We start from the raw sequence: 22,306 nt of genomic DNA, 5'->3' as shown, positions 1-22,306 counted from the left end.
CAGTATCTTAAAGAACAGAAACCCAAATTAAGACAAACATCTAAGGTCTTCTGCTTGTTTTTCATGATTTAATACCCTTGGGGGAAATATTTAAAACATGGAATCATACAATTGTTCGAAAAAGATCCTGAAGAATGTCTTACCAAGCTTTCTCATTTTATGGTCCTGGCTGAAACTTGGCACTTAAGTTTTGTTGTATTTATTTATTGTTATTCACAAGCTGAAAGCACTTCCTGCTTTATAAGAGGTTGACACTTGAACTTACTTTTGGAGCAGGCTGATCCTTTGTTTTGAAGGGAAAAAACCCCACCTGAATGCTGCATATATCCTTTAGGGTCCATCTTATAATGCAGAGGCACCCCTCAATTTTCCTTAAGAAAAGCTGTTTTACAATGCAGCTCTTATAGCCTGAGAGTCTAAATGAAAATTCGTGAAGTAAATCCTATGAGGCGGCTGAGGCAGAGCTGTGGATCTAAGATGTTTTGGGAGTGTGTGGCGTGACTTCCTTTTGTCGATACAAACAGTTTGTGTATGTAAATTTTGCCTTGCAAATCTTGTGTAGATGCATATGTTTGTGCAAGTGATATCATGAGAGAGAGAGAAAGAGAGAGAAAACTTTGTCTGAGCAGCTCTCCACCTGAAATGGGAAGGCATGAGATGGGGGATCAGCAGGAAGGGCTTTTGGGCTCAATCTTCATCTTTGGGAAAGCAAGACTGTGAGAAAGGACCAGCCTCGGCTTGGCTTATCTCAACCCAATTAGCCAACTAATATTCAACTCATCTTGCCACACAAGGACAAATGACCCAATGTACTGATTATATTCTGATGTAATTGTTGTTTAGGTACCAAAGGCTAAGTCCACCTCCTGGTGGACATTAATGATCAAAGTAATAGCCAATACCTGCTGAGCACTTACTACATGGCAAGCAATGTTCTAAATGCTTTACATGCGTCAACTCTCACCCTCATAACAACCCTCTGAGTTAGGAACAATTAATATCTCCATTGTACAGATAAGGAAACTGAGGCTTACAGAGGTAACGTTCTCACGGCTCCAGATAGAGAAGGTTACAACTTGGGAGGTGGCTGTACTTCTAGGTTGGTGAAGCCAGGTTGTATGTTTGTGTCTTTTCTGGGTCAACAAGGAAGGTAATCATCTGTGACAATACTTAAGAAGGCTTCTGTCACAATGGGCTTCCCACCAGGTATAGGGAACTGAAAAATTCATGAAAGCAGACCACTGGGGAAAGGGCCAGCCGTGGCCCGTGCCACACAGAATTCACTGACATCTGATTAGAATTCTGCCAGTCAGGTAAGATTTTTTTTGGCATCCTTACCTTGCCTCAATCCCCTTTGCCTGAAATTCAGGTTTCGTGAGTTGCTGTATTGTTCTCTTCTAAATCCATTACAATGTGTCAATTAATATGATCCCAAACATCAAACTATCATTACTGCTGTTACAGTAATATAGGAATAGTTTTGAAATAAACGTGACCTACATTATCCATTTTTACTTGATATCCTTCTACCTTCTTGAAGGCAACCACTGTTCTTACTTTTGATATATCTGTGTATATCATCAGTATCCAGTTTTTTAAAAAAGTATCGAATTCAAGTGGTGAGAGTAGACATCCTTGTCTTGTTCCTTGTCTCAAAGAGAAAGTATGACTACTCATTAAATACTTGCTGTAGGTTTGTGGTAAATACCCTTTAGAAGATTAAGAAATCTCCCTTCCATTCCTAGTTTGCCAAGATTTTCTTTTTAAATCGTGGATCAATATTAAATTTCATTAAACTTTTTTCTACATTTATTGAGATGATCATATGATTTTTCTTTTTTACTCTGTTAAAAGGGCAGAGCATAATGATTTTCTAATGTTAAATCAACATTGCATTTCTGAAATAAATGCTACTTTGTCATGATATATTGCAATTATCATTGAAATAGTTTTGCTAATATTTGTTTAGGATTTTTTGCATCTATGTTCATGTATGAGCTTAGCTTATGTTTTCCTTTTTTTGTTCTGTTCTTTTTGTGGTTTGGTATCAATGTTATGATGGTCACATAAAAAATTGAAGAGTGTACCCACTTTTTCTCTTCTCTGGAAGAGTGTATAAAACATTGGTATTATTTCTTCCTTACATATTTGGCCCAGTTCTCTGGTGAAAGTTTATCAGCCTAGAGTTTTCTTTCTGGAATGATAATACAGTTCAACCTCCTCATTTACAGAAGGGAAAAATAAAGCCAGGGAAAAGAGTGACAGATTTAGTGTCTAACATCCCCGGGTGCCTCCCCTACGTCACAAACCTGAAGTTATTGAGAATGTCTTTAATAGGTAAAGAAATATAAAAGTTTTTCTATCTTTTTTCTTTTTCAGTTTTATGAATTGTGTTTTCTAGGAATCGTTATATTTCATCTAAAATTGTATTTATCAACAGGTTTCTTTAATGTCTGATCTATAATGTTTCCTTTTCATTCTTGATATCGGTTATTTGGCTTGCTCTTTTTTATCTTGAGCAAGCCTTACTGGAGGTTCATCAAATTTATTGATTTTTTTTCAAAATCAATTTTTGGCTTTGTTGCTATTCTCTACAGCAGTATCCCAATAATGTGGCCAGAATGTAGAGAGGCTGGCTGCATGGTGTGATCACGGAGGTGGTGTGGTAGGCATGTGGCACAGAGGCAGAGAGTGACTAGACTGCAATGAACCAACAGCAGTAAGGATGTTAGGAGTAGCCCAGAGAGGTTGGGCATTAAAGTTCCCTCCTTTGAATATCACATGGGTCTTTGAGATTCTAATGCAATACTATGATAGAGAAAGAACTTCAATAATGACTGAGGTGGAATTTTCCTTCTATCCCAGAAGGGCGCAAGCTTGAAGTTAGACTTCTGTTAGTGTAATTAAACTTTCCATGGACTTAGCTTCATACCCTCTCATTTTTGGTTTCCTACAGTGGCAAATCACTTCAAACAGAAGGGCCAGAGTCTCACAAGTCCTGCCGCCATCTGGCCTAAGCAACTTGCTGCTGTCGTTTCTCTATCACTCACTCCTGCACAGCCTAGAAAGGGTTATTTTGTAAATAAGTTGTGTGTGTGTGTAAGATAAGGACTTGCTTACAATTTTTAATTAGCCCAACTTCAGGCTTACATATCTCAAAGGAACACTATGGGTATTTGGCAATTAATGTTTGTAAATCACCCTGAGGTCCTTGAGGAAAGGAGATGCTATATAAATGAATAATGTGGTAATGAAAATAATAATACATGCACTTACGTTCCCAAGCCAGTTGCCTGAATTAGGTCTTGAAGTCTAAAGAAAGCTGTACAAAATGTCGCTGTCTAAATAAGAAAGTATTTTCATACCTCACCTTAAGTCATAATGGAAAATATCTGTGAAATACAGACAATAAACATAACCCATGACTATGATTTATGATACATTTATGAATGGTTATCATTTAGATAAGTAACTATTTCACTATTTGAACATAGTTATTAGATCAAGAAATAAAGACTGTAATCATTTCTTTGGGATGATACTATGTGGAAGCTAATTGGCAGTTGTTTCGACATAATTGCTAAATGTTGCTCAATAATAAACTATGATTCTATTACTAATGCAAATCTTGTCAATGGTATAATGGATATTTCTGCAAAGATGTTTGGAAATCTTTAAAAAGAAGAAAACAGGCCTAAGTCACCCTTAAGGCATAAAAGAAATTACTTTCTCCCCACCTGACCCTCTTTCATTTCCTTTCAATATTAAAGGTCAGTGATCATATGCCTCTGACAACATCTCTTCCCTTCTGGCCGTGTGCAAGGGGTAGGAGGAAGAATACACCTGTTTACTTTATGTATGCCACTAAATCCCACCATTTTGTATTCTAGTCACTTGATTTCTGAAAGTTCTAAAAATGGCATCAAACTTTAGAGAACGAGTAAAAATAAGTTATTTTCATAATTATACAAAGTAAGTTAGAGCTTTGGGTCTTTACTAAATAAGACGTTTAGAATTGAGAAAATAGAAGAAAGAGCCATTCTGTTAGCTATGAACCACTATTATTCTTTAATTTCACAATTCTGTTCATTTGCTACTTAGCCAATTTTATTATGAGAAACTGGTTTGTTTATTTTTGTTATTGTTTTTTGTTTGTTGTGTCTCTCCCAACAAAAATAGAAGCTCTTTAGAGCAATATCTTGTCTGTCTTCCTTACATGTATTCCCAACACACTAAGTTTATCTACCACATAATAAATATAGGATCTCCCACCTCTGGAGAGCTTGTTGTTAAATACTTGATAGTATACCACTTGTTGGAGTAGAAAAGAAAACGAGGGTTATTTGCTAACAGATAAGTCACGGAAAATCGTAGTATAGAATAATATAACTAATTTTCTTCTATGCTGATATCAGAAAAGGAAGAGGAAGTATGTCTTAAACATTGGCGAATTTCAAAACAAATAAAGAGCAATGAAATATCTTTATGATCTTTAAAGCATCCTCACATAGATAATGTGCTGCACTTCAGGTACTGCCAGAAAGTGTCTCAGTTTCGGTGGAATAAAGGAGTGGAAAGAAGAGTTTGAACAAGTGAGAATGAATGTTGTTGGAAAAAGAAAGCTTAGATCTACTTCCACTTATTAATGATAGTTCGTAGACTAAAAGATTGTGTTGAGGTTGAGGATTAGAAGAGCACATAATTGGAGAATTCTCTAAGTGGTTGAAAGTGTGCCTAGATTTGGGTAGAACTGAAGGTCCAAAGACAAGGTGTTGGAAATATCTATATCATCTATAGTTAAGGTTTAGAAGTGGATGTGACCACAAATTAAGAAAGAAAGTACAGTCAGTTTAGAAAGTTGGGGGAAATTCTATCATTTAAAGGATGAAAGAATATTATAAAATTTCAAAAAAGTTAACCAGTGGAAAACAATAATTGAAATAGATGGGAATTTTGCATAGTTCAGAGCCACAGAAACCAAGAGAGTGGTGAAGAGGGGAACGTTAACTGTCAAGCCTTGCAGGAAGGTCAAAGGGAGATGATGGAGCAACAGCTGATTTGGAAATTTAGTCTTAAGAGAGTAATTTCCATTGAATGATGGTAACGGAAGCTAAATTAAAAAGGATTTCTACCAGATGGGAGCTTTGGGACAGTGGATAAGATTAATTTTTTAAAAATCTGGATATGAAAAAGAGACAAATAAGAGAGTTTCATGAAGAAGTAAAAGAAGAGTGTATTTTTATGTATCTCTTATTGTTTAATTGTTTTAGAATGAAAAAGACAATTATATTTATGCGTATTGAGAATCCAATGGAGAAGGAAAGTAGTAAAAACTAAGACATGATTTATTCAATGAAATACAGAAACAGGGGGAAAGGATAAAATTATACAGAGAGATTTGGGTGTTGGGGGGAGCAAATTGATATCATCAATGTTATGGTCTTCATCCCAGTCAACAGGAAATGAGGCCATATGGTGACATAAAACAGGAGGACTGTCACAAAGTGAATCTACTACAAATTTTGGAACCTGATAAACTCATGTTCATTTCTAGGTTCTGCCACTTACTTTGTAACTTTTAAAAAGGTACTTACTATCACTGAATCTACTCCCTTGAAAAATTGGGATAACAACCTCAATCTTGCAGAGTTATTTTAAATTTAGAGATACCAGTAGCTAACATTTATTGAGCACTTTCTACCTACCACGCCCTGTTTTAAAAACTTTACATAAGTAAACTCATTTAATTGTTAAATCAATGTTTTGAGGTAGGTGTTATCGTTATTCCAGTTTTACAGGCAAGGAAATGGAGGTAACCAGAGATGAAGTAACTCTCACAAGGTCATACAGCTTATAAAAGGCAAAACTAGGATTCGAACTCAGGCAGGTAGTCTACACTATCTCTCTAACATATATAAAAAAGCTTAGCATGATTCTTGAGATACAGAAGACTCAATAACTAAGACTTGTAATTATTGCTAATTTTATTATATTAAGGACTTGTAAAATATGTTTTTAATTTTATATTAATTTAAACCTGATAGAAAGTCATCCAGAGAGGAATTAAACATTTTCTGAATATCATAAGTCAATTCTGACGTCATACCTGAGGTTAGGTGTATATGGCTTTAAGTAGGCATAGGTTAGGGCCCAGATGCCTCTCATAATGCCCTAGATGACTAACTTTATTTTCTTGTTAAATATATTGCGTCTCTATAGTGATTCCATCCCGATAAAATTAACCAACTCATGTCACCTTAGAGAATAAAGGTTTTTCTCAGTTAATTAAGATGTTCTTCCCTAAATTCTTTTCCCTTGAGGATTTATAGAGTACCAAGATATTGTTTGAGGAATATTAATTGACTGGTCTTTACTAATCATCAGATGTTAAAAATATTAAAGTCATAGACTCTGGAAAATAAAATAACATTGAGTTATCTCTTAAAATCTTCATTAATTTATTGAACAAATATTTATTGGGTACGTATCATGCATCTGGTATTGAAACAGTCAAAACCCACACTTTTATGGAGCTTATATTCTTGTGATGACAGATATCAAGAGTACCCCAAAACAAAAACCTAAAACAAATATATAATACACTGTCAGACATAACAACAAGACAAGATGGTAACAGGTCTCAGAAGAAGACTCACTGAGGTCATGTTTAAGCAGAGATCTAAATGAAGAGGGGGAGTAAGCAACAGACATACTGGTGGGTAGACCTTTCCATGTCAGAAAGAGTGCAAGGATATATTTGAGGACCACGATGCAAGGCAGTGCCTCCAAAGCAGTGCAAGGGAAGATAATGCTAGGTGGGCCGGGTCATGAAGATCGTCTCTGGCCTTTGGATTTATTCTGTAATTGGGGTGGTGGGGAGTCAAGGATCAGCGGAAGATTTTGTGTAGAAGAGTGCCGTGATGAGAGTTGAATTGTAAAAGAATCCCTTTGGCTGCTGTTAGGAGCCACAGGAAGTACTGAAGAAGGGAGGGAAGTGTTGAACATGCTGGTGGTTTGTGCTGAGGAGGTACTGATGTACATGGAGAGAGGATGCAGTATATATATCCGCTATCAGCAAAGTGTTAATACATAGAGTATTTGGATGAAATGTTTGTATGTCTCCTGAAGGATATATCTGGAAAACATAAATTAAATTAAAGTGAGAAAGCTTAGAGGCAACTTTAATAAAATCTTTAAAGTGAGCTATAGGAGTTCTTAAAATGTATCAATTTAGTGGCTTCAGATTATTTATTTTGTTTCATAAAGTACAATAGGTCACCTCTTCAGGTATGAAAAGCAATTTTTTAATTTAAAATATATTTCAATGATACATTTCCAATATAGCATTTGCTTTAAATTATTATCTACTCTCAGTTAATAAGAGAGCTTTCGCTACTTTACAAAGATCTTTCTAAAAAAAAAAGAAGAGTTCTGAAGATATTGAGTTTCTGATTCTATGAACCCTGGAAATATTGGTCTAGTTCCAGAACAAATTCATGTCATTAAGTGTATGGTGAACTCTTTCTTTTTAGCTAAAAAATTATCCCCAGAAGATGTTTTCATAGAGCTACTCTTTTTAGAGTAATAAAATCACCAGGTGTCTTTCTTTTTGCAAACTGGTGTTTCTCCACCACATCATTGCTTCAGATACCCCTGGCGTTGCATTCCAGTTTGAAACGAACATTGGAGGAGTCCACAGTAGTTGGTATTCCACGTCTGGCGCGAGAATCATCATCCAGGCTGTAATTAAATTTCAGTGAATTGCTGCAGTGATAGATTATTTAAGCAAACATGGAAACAGCATTTAAGTCTTTCCCTTCAAATGATGAAATTACATACATAACTATTAAAATTCATAATCCTAGGATTAACCTCTGACTCTGAGATTAGCTTGCTCTTTGTATCTCAACTCAGTGTCTTACTTTACTTTCAAATCCAGGAGAGTTTAAAAAATGGTTTTTAAAAGGCTTCCCCTGAGTTCATTATTAAATCCTATTCTAATCCTGAAAAAGGATTAATTAACTGATGGATAATTCAGTTCTTAGGATTCAAAAATAAGTTATTGGAAGCTTTTTTTTTTAAATATAAAGATTAGTAGATGGAGATCTATGAATCTCATGGATACCTGACTTTGAGTACAGAGGTGGACTTTTTGTTTGCTTAATTTTAAATTGAGAAGACAGTGAACAGCATTGACAACATGTCCTGCCTTCATGGGGCAATCTTCACCGAGTGGTATGAAGATACTCCAAATAAGCTTATTTGGCTTTGAAATTTTTTGAAGGTATTTCTGTTGTTGTTGCTGATTTATATTAGTTGAAAAATATTTAAACATTATAGACTATATTAAGTAGAAAATAAAAGTCTCCTCTTCTACCTAATCCTTTTCCCTGACTACCACCTCCCTAGTCTCCGATTTAATCATTGCTAGCAGTTTACTATGTCTTTTTTCATGATATGATATATGATTGGGCATACAATATAAATGTGATATATCTAATATGTACACTGGACCAGGTTGTTTTTGACTTAACGATGTATCAGAACATTTTCCATGTCAGGGCGTGATTTATGTCATTTGTTTGAAGTGCTACATAAAATATTGGGATGTGTTTGTGCGTATGTGTGTGTTGTATGTGTGTATGTATTTGTAACCTGAAAAACTAAGACCTAAGGAAGTTAAGACACTGCCCAACATCTTAGTATTCAGTCTAGCTGGGTCCTGATTCCAAAGCCCCTATTTTACAAATTATGCTACAAATCCTCCCACGTTTTAATTGTTAGTAGTTAATTTCTCAATTAAAAAAAGAAAAGTTCCTTTGAATATAGACACGTTGTTTTGCATATTTTCACTTCTCTCTTTTGGATAAGTTTCTAGAAGTAGAGCTGTTGAGGTGAAAAGTAGTTTCAGTTCTGGTACTTATTGAGAGAGAAAGACACTCTTACCAATGCAATATTTGGGAGTGTGTATTTCCCCAAACACTTGCAGAGTCTAAGAATTACTGATCTTGTTAATTTTGTCAAGCTGATAGATGCTTAATTAAAAGAATTTAAGCCTCTTTTTAGAAGTTCAATACTTTACCTGTGTTTCTTTCTTTTATGAGAAAAGCCGTGGATTTGAGGTTGACTTCATTCTTATTAAATTGTAAAAATTGTAAGTAAAAGACATAACTCTTTGTCATATATGTTGCAAATATATTTTAAAAATTGTTTCTCCTTAAAATCTTTTGTAACTTTCTCCATGTACAATATGTAAGTTCATTGGAACACACCCGTGACTTTTTTATTAGCCTTCTGATCATGGCATTCTGCTTAGAAAGACGTTAGCCCCAAATTATTGAAATATTCTCCTCGTTCTTACTCATCTTGTCATGATTTTATTTTTGATGTTAAATGTTAACACATAATTAATCAGTAACTAATTTTTTATGTTTATGATGGGCATTCCACCACCCCAAATGGAGGGTTAATTGTCCCAAAATTCAATGGAGAAACTATCCACTATTTGTAAGTGTAACTTTCATTATTTTCTAATTCTCATCTGTATGCCTTTGTCTTACTTATGTATAATCAGTATTATTTTTGTATTATATATTCTATTTCAAAATCCTTTCTTAAACTGCACTAAACTTCAAAAAATTAATCAGCAATTACATGGACTTAGCCTTAAGTCTATATAATTTTATTGCTAAGCCTTAAGTATAAACCCGTAGTTCGCATTGTTTCTATAAAATATTTGTCCTTCTCCCTTTGATTCATTATTATGACTTACTTCTTGTTTGGTTAAATTTAATTCTTAAGCAATTCTCTTCATAATGCTGCTATACCTTCTGCATCTTTAAATGACTGATGTAGTTTTTCTTTTCCCTCAGAGATGAAGAATAGTTTGAATTTGCCAGAATTTCCTAAATCATGCCTCACTGAGTACCACTGTTCAATATGATGTTAGACATTTCAAAGGGGAGGAAACTATTACTATCAAATAAATTTGGGGAAGTGGGTTAAAAAATTGACTAGTTTGTTGACGTCTTTTTTATTTGATTTTATTGCAGAGTTTCTCAGAGCTCTTAATAAAATGTACCTTATATTTCTCTAAGAAATGAATATAATCTATATTTATAAAATTTGATTATCCATAGACACTCTTTTATAAGAAACACATGGAAAAGATCTCATGGAAAAATAATTGGAATAGTTTGGAAAATACTGAGGTATGGAATTCTAGACACTTTCTTCATGGAGGCTCATGGAGGATTTCCTATCAAAATGTAAGGAAAACTTGCTTACTTCTACCAGACTGTCAATGAATTGGGCTCTGATCTGTATATTGGACTTATCCTCCTGTCTCTGTAGCATAGCTATTCATTCATTTATTCATCCATATTTAATTAGTGTCCACTGTGTTCTAGGAACACTTCTAGACCTCAGAATACAGTAGTGAACAAATCAGACAAAAAATCTTGTGGAGGTTGCTGAGGGAGGAGGGAAGACAGAAAATAAATCAGTCACATCCAGTTTACCATATAATGGAATGATGGAAAAAATATAAAAAAGAGAAGGGGCATAGTGGGGTGTGTGTGTGTGTGTTTGTGTGGCTGGGGGATGAGTTTTGGTAGGGTTCAGTTTTCAATAAGCTGTCAGAAATATTTTGCTGAGAAGGTCATATTTTAACAAGGACCTGAAGGAGGCAAGAGAGCAAGCTATGCAGATATCTTATGAAGACTGGCATGAAGAACTCCAGGCAGAAAGAACATTAAGTTAATTTTTCCCTTTACAGGTTTATAAAAGAAGGCTGGCAGTTCAAACAGCCTATCTTTTAAGGAGAAGATATTTAATTTTTTTAATTGGGAGGACACTGTTAACAACAAGAAGCATGTACACATCAGCTGTTGGAATTTTCCAGCTACACTGTAAGTGACTTTGCCCTCAGTGAATGTTCACTTGTCTATCCGAAATGCAAAAATTTTCCTAAGTGCAATGTCTGCCCTTAGAGAAACAACCAGGAGACAATCTGAATCTGTCCTGGAGCTCTGCTGAGGAAGTGACCCACAGCCATCTCCAAGCTCTGACAGGAGCCCCTAATTTCTTCATACGACTCATTTTTGTATTTTCTAAGAAAGAGATTCTACTACTCAGAGTGTTAACTTTACCTACATTACTCAATATGGTTAGTGGGGCAAATGCTTCAATGATTATTTCAAACTCTGGCCAATGGAGAGAGGTTGCTATTGGCAGCACACAAGGCTGTGGGGGAAATTTAGGATTGTTTGCTCCCTCCGAAAGCATGGTTAGCAGCATAAAGACCATAGAAGTCAGAGACTGAGAATGCATGTTATCATTCATGAATACGAAATTTAGGGGAACAAAAATTTCTGTTCTTCCTCATCTTCACATATTTTCATTTGGCTTATAACTTGACTTATTAGCTTTGTCTTAGAGCTTGAGTTAGTGCTTAAAGAGGATAACAGAAGCACCCTTTGCATTTCAATATTAAAATGCCATGTGTGTGTTTGTGTGTGTGTGTATGTTTAATGTAAAAGAGAGAGAGACATTTGAATAGACTTCTAGACTAAAGAGCTAAATTCCTCGTTCATCATTTTGAAGAAGTACTAGTGAATTTGAGAATTTAATCTTGAAGATAATTCTAATGTTAAACTAGATATCTTTGCTTTATATGTGATTTTTCTTTCTCCCACTTTCAAGAAATTATTTTCCTTATCAGATTTGTTGAGGAACATACTTTACGCAATAAATTTATTCATGTGAAATATACAATTTGATGATTCTTGTCAACTGTAGACACCCATGAAACCATCATCACAGCACAGAAGAGAATATCTCCATTGCCCCCAAAAGATCCCTCATTCCACCCCTCATCCCAAGTAACCACTGATCTGCTTTGTGTCATCATATATTAATTTGCGTCCTAAGTAAATTGAATCATTGAGTATGTATTTCGTTTTTCTCTTGCTTCTGTCACTCGGCATAAGGTATTCTCAAGTCATCCATGGTATCAGTAGTTCATTCCTTTTCACTGACAAATAATGTTTCACTCTCTGTGTATACAACATTTTGTCTATCTATTTACCTGTTGATGGACCTTTGTGTTATTTCCAGGTTTGATGATTTCAAATAATGCTGCCGTGAGCATTCACAAATTGTTTCTCCTAAGACTAAATAAATTCGGTTCACTTATAGGATTTAAACTTCAGAAATTGAACTACCTGCTTACATTGCAGAACTATAATAGTTCTGTTGCCACTACAAGTTTGGAAATTTCTCAGCTCTATGTGTCAGGAAAAACTTCGCATGTAGAGTTCATGATAAAGCTTTGTAATGGAACTTTTTCACTGAGTAAAATTTGAAATTTAAAATTATGTAAAAAGAGAGTAGAACTTAAATATTCTCACCAAAAAGTTAAAATAAAACAGTCTAAGAAAAGGCAATTGGCAATGAGGCTGAATCACTATCAATCACAGAAATTAAAAAAGAAAATATAATATGGATGGTACCCATAATATACAAAGTGTATGAACTCTCCAGGAAAACACTAAATGCAAACTCTAGAATTGCTGGAAAGCAGCCACGTAAGTCAGCTGTCATGCTGGTAAGGATTATAACACTTTTTATCAAGAAAAATGGAATGAAGATCACATGGGGAGATTCCAATGTTAGACTTGATGCTTTTAACCTATTAAAATAAATCCCAAGAAACATTATATAATTAAATAAATTCCAGTTAGGTCACTTTTCATCAGATGTCTTTAATCATCCACATTAAAAAGAAAGTATATAAAATTAAAAGAAGTCAGTTCAAGGTGCCTCCAAGTAAAGCAAGTTTTGAAATAGAACTTTATTGTGATGTGAAATTCAACACAAATTACAGTATAGTAATAATTCTTGTTACATAGCATGATTGACTTTTTCACTTATGTTAGTTCTGTGTTTGTCATGATGCAATAAGGGAAAGATGCCAAAAGAACTCATAAATTTTCTTCAATGGAAAATATGTATAGAAATTAATTGGAATTGCTAAAACAAAACAAGAAACAACACAGGATGCTTCCAGATGCTCCAGAGTTCATCAGAGGGACACGTGGCTGCTGCTGATACCTCCCATAGAAAGAGGCTTACGGCAGGCATGAGAAACTCCCTTACCCTTTTGAAGGGGAGTTTTTTATCCTCTTGGCTCCCTCTTCTACCCTAGTCATCTGGAGACTGTAGCCACCAGAATGTAAGCTCCATGAAAGTAGGAATTTGGTCTGTTTTGTTCACTCCTGTATCCTCAGCATGCAGAACAGTGCTGAGTAAAGGATGAGTAGTGGATGCTTAGCAGATATTTGTTAATGAATACTTTGGTTTGTTTCAGAACACAGCTAAATTCCATGATGCTCTAAGCTCCACCGTCATTTAAGAAACTGCTGAGAGTGAATCTACAATGCCTTACACTCACCCCACTCACCAAACAAGTAACAAGCAACTTCAACACATTCCTGAGTGTTTGCAAAGAGATGGGGTGACCCTCCTGCTCATCTCCCGGGACTATGCCTCTAAACATAGGCGTTCAGTTCTATTTTAAGTGCTCCACTGTACCTGTGTTACCATTCATTCAAGGTTGACTATATTCCTCAGCCTTGTGCAAAGAGTTTTATATTCATTGTTATTCTCATTGTACAGATGAGGAAACTTGGACTACTTCTTTTCTTACATATTTCTCCTCAACAAGAGGCAGTAATTCTCAGTTACTTGACTTCCTCTTTGGAAAAGGCATTCCATGGCAGAGGGCTTTGGTCAATTATCCAGTAGATGAATGAATAGATGGATGGTTGGACAAATTTGCAGGAACAGGGTTTTCAGATCAAGAAATGATTGCTTTCTGAGTGTGAAATAGTGTACTACTATTTGTCAGTAGAAGGATTTTGTAAGTTGTATCCACAATCAGGTAAAATTTCTGTGAAATATTCAGTTTATTGGGAATTATTTTAAATATACCAAAGAGTTGTGTGGTGTTAAGGACACAGAAGAATGCAGGCTTCCAAGACTCAAAGTCTTCATATTAAAAAAAAACAACATGGGGCTGGCCCTGTGGTGCAGCGGTTAAGTTCGCACGTTCTGCTTTGGCGGCCTGGGGTTCATGGGTTCAGATCCCAGCTGTGGACATGGCACTGATTGGCAAGCCATGCTGTGGTAAGCGTCCCATATATAAAGTGGAGGAAGACGGGCATGGACGTTAGCTCAGGGCCAATCTTCCTCAGCAAAAAGAGGAGGATTGGCAGCAGATGTTAGCTCAGGGCTAATCTTCCTAAAAAACAAACAAACAAACAACACACACACAAAAACAACAAACTTATACATAACCTAGGATTCCATTAAATTTAAAGGTCTTTAGGGTTAGGCAGGAAGACATTTAGATCTCCATAACCCCCAACCTGCAAAATTCAATCAAATGAGCAACTTGGGTGAGAGCTGAAATAAAAAGTAGGCTGTGTGAGCTACAAGATTAAATTGTTTTCAAGTATTGAAAAATGTTTGAAGTATTGAATAAGGCTCAGCCCAGCTGTCCAGGCTTTGAGAGAAATCTCCCTGGAGGTTGACAGCTCTATGTCTCATGGTTAAGACAGTATATAACCTCAATTAACTGAGATAATTTTCTTCTAATATCTCAGTGGGTATACATATTTTAACTCCAGGATATTCAGAATTAAGTACAAAATGATTAAGAAAATAAAAATATTAGCATTAATTTTTTTTTGGTGAGGAGAATTGTCCATGAGCCAACATCTACGCCAGTCTTCCTCTCTTTTATATGTGGAACGCTGCCACAGCATGGTATATAGGTCCGCACTCAGGATCCAAACACTTGAACCCAGGTTGCCAAAGCAGAGCACATGAACTTAACCACTGTGCCACCAGGCTGGCCTCAGCATTAATTTTTTAATTTTAGGAAAATATATAATAGATGTTTGTCATTTCATGTACTTACAAATTTTAAGAGAATTTTATGCATTACTGTGCTAATCTTATAAGTCCAGTTTAAAGTATAAAATGGAGTAATTGAATGAAAAGTCATAGATTTATGATTTTAAGATGAAATCTTACTAAGTTTATGCACTGTTTGGAATATCCAAGATAAATTTATATTCATAGTACTTATGAAGTTTATTTAATTTATGTGGATCATTTAATACTATAATCTGGAAGGTTTTGTTTGCTAAATCAGACAATTAAAGTAATTTAAAATAGAAATTCACTTAATTAAATTTATAAATGCAGTTGAAATATTTGATGGTATACAATAAAATTTGTAAAAGGAGCAAAATGTTATTCAAGACCCCTTGAAAGTAATTACTTAAATTTGCTAGGTTTATAAATAGAAAAATAAGACTTGTATGCTAAACTTAAAGATTTAGTAGAAATACATTTAAATAAATAAATTCTACTACTTATTTAATAGAAATAAGTGTTTGAATTTGTAACTATAATAAACTGAATATTAATTCTGAATACAAAGCAAACCACTGAATAGTCTTTTTTTTTTTTTTTGAGGAAGATTAGCCCTGAGCTAACTTCTGCCAATCCTCCTCTTTTCCCTGAGGAAGACTGGCCCTGAGCTAACATCCATGCCTATCTTCCTCTACTTTATATGTGGGACGCCTACCACAGCATGGCTTGACAAGCGATGCCACGGTCCACACCTGGGGTCCGAACCAGTGAACCCCAGGCCGCTGAAGTGGAACGTGCGAACTTAACTGCTGTGCTGCTGGGCCAGCCCCATTTTATTTTTCTTTGTGAGGAAGATTAGCCCTGAGCTAATATCTGTCGCCAATCTTCCTCTTTTTCCTGAGGAAGACTGGCCCTGAACTAACATCTGTGCCCATCTTCCTCTCCTTTACATGTGGGACACCCGCCACGGCACGGCTTGACAAGCAGTCTGCACCCAGCCGCCAAAGTGGAACTTGTGAACTTGACCACTGAGCCACCAGGCTGGCCCCCACTGAATAGCCTTTTGAGGGCACAAAATAACCCTCACAGCAACATTAATTTTATGTGATACTACTTTACTAACTTTTATTGGACTTATGTTTAGCATAGTTCTCATATACTAGGTGCTCATTTAGTGCTGATTGAGTGAAAATTTCATGGGTAACTTACGCACCAAGGGCAATTAAACTTTCGGGTACTAAACCTGTGGGTGCTAGGTCAAGGAGGGCAAAATACAAAGCTAATAAGGGGAAGTTTGTGAATAAGAAAAATTCTCTTGTGATACAGGGCTTAACACCCTGGAAAGGCCCCTGTGGGTCACTTCTAATTAGCTGCTGTGAGAACTCATAGGGGCTTAGAAAAGAGATTCTAGAACTGCCCTGACAGACCATGGAGGATGGAATCAAAAGGCTGAGAGAAGCACGCATGATGTGATGGTCTACTGCATACGACTGTGACAGGGACCTTAGGAGGGCCCCACGCGATGCTCCATTTCCTAAAGCAATACATAGTGTTCTGGTAGGGGGCACTGACATCAATGAGAAGCACAGTAGTGCCTATTATCTGTAGGCCAGGGCTGATGGTAGTAAATGTTAGGACCCTATAATAGCAGAGGCCAGTTGACAGCTTTTAAGTGTCTATTTAGTAATAGCCATTCAGATGGTGTGTGGTGATATCTCATTGTAGTTTAGATTTGCATTTCCCTAATAATTAGTGATGTTGGACAAGGGGGACATAATTATCTTTATGGGCAGAAAGGTTGGAAGACCATCCACAAGGATCTGTGGAGGTAGATAATAGAGAATGGTGTTTCTAGGGAAAATATAGATGAGCAACCAAAGGGGATATTGCTTAATATAGATAACTAAAAGAATTCAAGGGTAGGACAGCAGAGGGACAGAAGGCTGAGGTCAGCTAACTCTTCACTAGTTTTACAAACCGATCCTGATTTCAGATCCAGAAACCATCAACTGAAGGAAAGGCCAACCCACGTGAGTAAGGACCATGCAACAAGAGGCAAATGTGTACAGTAATGATTCACCCAGTCCTTCCCTAGAAGGCCTAGAGCTATTTACTTTGGTAACTGTACACTGAGAAAAGAAGAATAACTAGACCTTCCAAGGGCTGTTGGATACAGGTCTAAATTGACTCTGATACTCAAGGACCCAAAGCAGCATCATCAAGGCTCCCCTGATAGAGTAGGCATAGACAAGTCAGGTAATAGACTTAACGCCCAGGTCTGTCTCACTGTAATCGATGGATGGCCCAGGTCCGTCAGTGTAGGTCAACTGGCTGTATGGAGATATTAAATGGTCACTTCCTTTGTTGCCCAACGTACAGCTGAAATATACTTAGCACTGGTAAAACTTTCACACTAGTTCCTTGACGTGTAGAGTAAGAACTGTTAGAGTCCAGAGTCCCTCATGGACCAAGTCAAAGCTAGACTTTACCTGAGATCACATCCTTGCTCCTGCTTGCCTCACTTTGAAGGATGTTCCTGAATTGTACTTCCTCACTAAGTCATGCACACTTGGATCCCTGACTCAGGTTCTGCCTCTAGGAGATTCAATTTTCTACCCTGTATGAGTTATCATGTTGGCTTGTGTCTTAGACTGTTTGTAGATATGGTAAATCATTATAATTTAAGCATTTCGGAAGTTGGAAATGTGAGTTACATATTCATAAACCATATCTCTTGTGGGAAAATTGCATTTTTATTTTAGAAGTCGATATCACATTTTCTTGGACATACTAAAAATATTCCAAGTAGATACTGTTGAAATGAAATGAAATCACTGTCTAGTAGCTATGTCTAGAAGTCTAAAATTTATTTTGATATTGAAAATAATCTATATTTCTGCAATTCCTGCTTGTTTTCTCTGAAAAATATGTAGAAGGCACCAGCTTTTTCATGAGACATTACAAAGATGGACCTTTTGGTACCATTTCAGGTCCTGAACCAAGGTTTCTTGATTGTAATAGGTTCTTCCTAAAGGTTCAGAGCCATGGTTAAGCCTTGGTATTTTTCTATGACATATTTTGCTGGCCAAGTTTTATAATTTATAGATCCATATTTATTTAAATTTAAAGAATTTATAAACGCGGACATATTTTAAGCTATCACTTTCATACCTTTTCACTCCATAGTAAAAGAGCTAAAAACATGATTAAGGCTACTAAAAATTCACAGAAGAGGATGGAAATGGAGAAAATTGACTTCTAATCACTAACCATTTCACTGGTGGGCAATTGCAGGACTCAGGCCCAGCTTGTTGAATTTTAAACAACTAATGATTCTTCCTCTCTCCCTCTGGCTCTTCCATCTAGGATTATTTGATAACATAAAAGTAAAAATTTCAACTACTCCCATTAACAACTAGAGATGTGTGTGTGTGTGTGTGTGTGTGTGTGAGAGAGAGAGAGAGGATTTTGTAGGAGGAAAGGAAATAATTAAATGGAAAAACTCGAGTAAGCAAGCAAGTAGACCATGATAGCCACAGTTAATGCCTCTGGAAGAGGAAACAAATATTTCCCTTCTGTGAAAGCCATAAAGAACTAGAAAATGCTGCTCTCTGTAGCAGCGAGTAGGAAAAATAAAAAATGGCAGCTTTGGGGGACAAAGCAAAATGATGTTTTGTCTGGGTACTTGAGGTAATTAGGGAGCAGATCAGTGATTCCTGAGCAGTTAATGATGAGGGCACTCACTAGGAGCAGATTTCTGAGCAGTAAAAGACTCAAGCCTCCATCTTACATAGCAGTAGGAATTTTCAAGCCATACTTCTATCCTGGTTTTCTCTACATCCTCTTTGAATTTTGGGAAATCGGAAATACACATACACACGATTAACTTTCTAGTGAAAACAGAACTTAACAGAGATTGCCAGATGTCTCCCAAGATCGATTCTCTACTTCTTCCTCATAGAAATAGAGTCAAGTATTTTTAGCTGTCACTTGACCAACCAGACTAAGTTCTGGACAATAAGTTGTTAGCAGCAGTGGAGTGTGGAACTTCTAACTCATGTTCTATAAGGGAGGTGCATACTTTTCTCACAGCCTGCCTCCATCCTGCTGCTTGGAACATGAACACAGTGACCCCACAGCCTGAACCGTGGGACGAGAATGACGTCCCAGGAAAGGCAAAGCAAGAGGGGCCTTAAATGATCCCATGTAGCACAACCTTTATACCAGCCTGTTATGTGAAAGTGTAAAATACTTCTATCCTGTTTAAATCAGTGTTTGGGGTCTGTGTTACATGCAGCTGAAGTGATATCCTAACTATAATACATAAGCTTAAGTTTGATGCATTATCCGCAACTTCCTAAGTTTCTGTGTTTTCTGTGATAATTAAATCTCTCCCTCCCCCCATTTTCTTAAATCAAAAGTGAAAGCAAGGTAAGTGGGTAAGACCTGTTCTGTACAAAAGATTCTTCTGAGGAATCCTGAAGGGGAAATATAACTATAAATTACTAACTGAGGACCTTGCTGGAAAGATGAAGCTGGCAACAGTAAAAATAATTGAATTATGGAATAGGACCATGATTACTTTGGCTCCTAATATTATGCTTGATATTATAGGGTTTGGGTTCATTAAGGGCTCAGAAAAATGATAGCATTGGGTGCTATCACTATGTTGATTAGCATTAAGTTGATCCCAGGCAAATTAAGAGCTGCAGAATCTTTAGAAAGATCTTGCTCAGATCCATTTTTGTGTCTCCCTTTTCGGCATACCTATTGAGGACACATCTCAACAAAGATGGACACAGAAAATAATTGTCTACCTCTTGCATTTGCAGAATTAGAACTATATGACTTTTTAAAAAATTAACTAGTATGTTATAGAGTCAGCTTCTTATAGAGAACCTGTGATATTAAATAATTCTAGAAGCTAAGCAGAAAGGGATTGGATCCTGGAGTCCCCATTTTAGAGTTTCCTTTCTATAAAGCATTTGTATTTGAGTGTCTGAGAAATTTTGATTGGAGTTTACAGTTTTTCTCAAGTAGCATTTTGATCACAAGGAGGTGTTTATTAAACCCCTCATCCCTAATCTGCTTCGCTGCTAGTGCCACTACTGTTACTACTAGCATGTGACATGGGGGTCGCCAGGTCAAGAGAGATAAGGACAAGGGGGAGGCAAGGAAAGAGGACAAAATAGGGAAACAGTAGGAGAGAATGAAGGGAGAATAAGTGAGAAAAGAGAAAGCGCGGTTGCAACAGTATTGTGAGAGGAAAAAAAATGAAGTTACAACCTCAGCCTCAGTAGAAATAGGTTCTCTTACATAAAAGCCTTTGCAGATAAGTGAACTACAATAAGGGACCAGAGTTGAGTGCTTCATGTCTTTAAATGACTAAAAGGTTAGCTGTGTTATAAAAGTACAAACTAACATCAACACAGAATGAGGTCTGACTCTGAGCTAAATACGTCTTTCTTTGGGGCATAACCTGTGCTAGAAATTTAAACAAATTTTCTTTGGTCATTTCTGGTATATTTTCGTAAAATTCCTTGATAAACATGATTAAGAGAAAAAAATAGATGATATCCATAATGTTACTCTATTTGATGTTGATAATGTTTTCATGATAAAGGGTTGTCTTTGTCAGGTTTTACATTGTTTATCCAGATAGCCTTGATCTCTTTAGCATAAAATGAAAGACCTTGATTCATTGAAAAAAAAGAAAAAACCTAAGGAGTGTATTTAGAGATAATGCTAACTGCATTTGGTTGTCATGGAAACTGAAATGTTAAAATGATGAAGTGATTGCCAAAAAAAAAAAAAACCCAAACAAAACACTTGCATTTAGTTGTTATGGTAACTACTCGTTTGGACAAATATTTTTCCTTTTCCTCTAAATTAAGCCATCTAAAATACTAGCTTCACAACGTTGCTGCTATGATGCATTTCATATAAAATATATCTCATAATAAGGACCGACATGTTAGCTTGGAAATACCTTACACTTATGTGAAGTAACACAACATATATGTGTATGCCTCTGTGTGTGTGTTAGTTTATGCGCAAAGAAAGACATCTCTAAATTGTAAGTCGCTAGAGTGCCGTTCCAGGGCAGTGGTTTTGGAAGCTTCCTCAACTGGTAGAAGATGGGCGGTGATTCAGGGAGGCTCCTAGGAGGGAAGGAGTAGGTTGCTCTGCTAACTGATGATAAAGAGGGAGGAAAGGAATAAAATTAATACTTTTAAGTATTTGAAGTGTTGGGAGCTTGGCTTTATGTTTGCTTTCTCATTTATACCCAATAATAACCCTTTGAGGTTAGTATCGTTCTCATTTTACAAGAGAGAAAACTGAGTCTCAGAGATGCTAAATAACTTGCCCAAGGTCTCAGGTGAATAAGTGTGGAGCCAGAATTTGAGTCCATGTATTTCTGTCTTGAAGCCCATTCTACTCCTTTGAAAAATGGCTAGAGTAAGAAATCTTCATGATGAGCCTGGAGCATCTTGTAGTGCCAGGAACTAAGAAAATGTAAAAAAAAAAGAAAAACCAACAACACTCCCATACACATGTTGATGAAGGTATGCCAAAAGGACACAAGGAACACAGGAACCAACTGAAAGAGCTCCCAAAGGCTAAAGCTTGAACAAAGTAAGGTAGTATTGGATTATATCTTGAAGCATAAAATAAATGTCCCTGAGTCCATACTTATATAAGTGATTGAATAAATAAATACATGGGGATAGTAGACAAATTTTCCATGCAGAGGAATTCCAAATAATTTATATAGAGTCTCCTCCTTCAAGGAAGTGGAGCATAACTCCCCACTCCTTACATGTGGGCTGTGCATAGCAACTTCCTTCCAAAGGATGCTATGGATGGGGGAAAGGATAACTTTATAGTGGAGAAACCTGATAAACACTGCCTCAGCCAGGTAAACAAGGTGAACATCAACTGTGATAAGTGGTGTCGATAGTATGTACAGTTGATCTAATGTGATTAGAATGACACTTCGCCTCTGTGATCTTCCTCCCCAAAGCCCGAACCCACAGTCTCATTATGAGAAAAACACCAAACACCAATTGAGTCACTCTACAAAACAACTGAGTGAAAAAAACATTAGATGAAAACCAAGGAAAGTTGAATAAAGCATGGACTTTAGTTAATAATAATGTATTGATAGGTTCATTGTGACAAGTGTACCAACGTCTAATGTAAGATGCTTATAACAGGAAAACAGGGTATAGGGAATGTGGAAGTCTCTATACTATATTTGCAATTTTTCTGTAAGTCTAAAACTATAAATATTAAACATTCTACATTCATTATACCACAGTGTAATCCTTCCCGTTCATAACCACTTTGCCTCTTGACATTC

At 36.3% G+C, this 22,306-nt stretch overlaps 1 long non-coding RNA gene across 2 annotated transcripts in view; it reads left to right on the top strand.

Annotated features, from left to right (window-relative positions):
• The window catches only part of LOC138917889 (uncharacterized), a 460,015-nt gene that overhangs the window by 134,140 nt on the left and 303,569 nt on the right, over positions 1–22,306 (top strand). The window lies entirely within an intron of this gene.

Source organism: Equus caballus, chromosome 15, assembly GCF_041296265.1.
Source record: "Equus caballus isolate H_3958 breed thoroughbred chromosome 15, TB-T2T, whole genome shotgun sequence".
Taxonomy (NCBI): Eukaryota; Metazoa; Chordata; class Mammalia; order Perissodactyla; family Equidae; genus Equus; species Equus caballus.
This window is presented reverse-complemented; position numbering and strand designations above follow the sequence as displayed.